This window comes from Lolium rigidum, chromosome 7 (genome assembly GCF_022539505.1).
Source record: "Lolium rigidum isolate FL_2022 chromosome 7, APGP_CSIRO_Lrig_0.1, whole genome shotgun sequence".
Classification (NCBI taxonomy): Eukaryota; Viridiplantae; Streptophyta; class Magnoliopsida; order Poales; family Poaceae; genus Lolium; species Lolium rigidum.
The window spans coordinates 66,665,701-66,667,300 of record NC_061514.1 but is presented as its reverse complement, the minus strand read 5'-3'; positions in this window follow the sequence as shown (position 1 = coordinate 66,667,300).

Sequence of the window (1,600 nt, the reverse complement as noted above, 5' to 3'; positions counted from 1 at the left end):
TTTTTTCACAATTAAAACATGCATTCCCTATCCAAATTATTGGGGGTATTTAGACTACATAATTTCAAAAAACTGAAACAAAAAAATACTACTAACCATGTCTCGCTTTCTTTTGAAACTGCTTTTGAGAAAGTCTCCCCACTTCCACTTGTGAGAGGGTAAGTTGGAGCTAAGGTGTCAAGTGGGATCCCGCAAAAATCTCACATGTGGTATATTTTGTGATTTTTATTTTAAATATTGGTGTCCGAAAAAAGATGTCACATATTTATATAGATACTACCATGTACTACATCCAGTCGAATTTAATCAAAGCGGGAGTGTACATATTTATACGCTGATGTTCGTTAGCTCCGCGTCGATCTTTTCAGACCAGAGGGAGTATGTGTATCTAAATGAATATGTGACTCCTATTTTCACACAAAGGGAGTAGAGTATAACTACCTCGGTTTTAAAGAATATGCTTATATTTTTTCTGAAAAATCAAAATGCGTAAAGTTTGACCGAGTTTTTTAATAAAAAAATGTTAATATGTCCAAAACTACAAAACAAACCTAACACCGTTAGAATCATCATAAAGTATATTATTATATGATATCCATATTATCGTGGCTTTTCATAGTTTTTCTAAAAGTTTAATCAAATTTCACTTAGCTTGACTTTTCCAGTATAAGATCATGGTATTTTGCCAGATTCGGCTTGCATCTCGTGGCAGCTTCCCGCTAGTAAAGACTAAACAACAGGGTTGAACTTTATTTTTGTCTATAACACAAGTATAGATGTAATAGTCTTGGAACCGAAATTGCTTTCGATAAATGCATGCTTCGGCTTGTGTTTGCCTTTATTATCAATATAGATAAACGTGTTAAAGACAAAGTGGCTCGGTGTATCCATTGTCACGTGTTATGTCCATGGTTATATGTATCCGATACATTCGTAGAATCTTACGATTTTACGATACTACCACAAATTAATCGATATGATATCTTAATCTGTACTACTATCTTAGCCGTATCCCAATATATATTATGGTATCTTTAGTATACCGATACAAAGAAGATACAATACGATCCCACTCCAAAAAATATAAGGACACAAGGATGTGGCAAACTCAGGAGTAGAAGTTTTCTTTTATAGTATCAAGGCTAACTAAGTATCTAAACCATGCAACATCATTAATTTGGTTGAGATGGGTATAAAAAAGAAGTTTGTACGTGTAAAAAATTGGCCAGCTAGTCACAGTATTGTTTTCAAGCATACATGTCTAGTCTTTTGTTTTGTGGGTTCATGATTAGTTATGCTTGTCTCATGCATTGTACGAGTCGACCTGTATTTATATTATATAAATGTATCATTTAATGTCAACCTCTACGAAAGACATAAAATATTCTCAAATTTCAAAATTAAAAATAAATTTAAATCTATTTAAGGTATATTATTAATATAAATATATATTTTATAAAAAAGTACAAATCTCATAGTATCACGATATTACAATTTTACGATACGATACTGGTGACAAGAAAACGATACCCAATCTTCTATAGTGCCACGTCGTCTTCTTAACCCTCAGTTTCACCCTTCTCATTGTTTACACACTCGT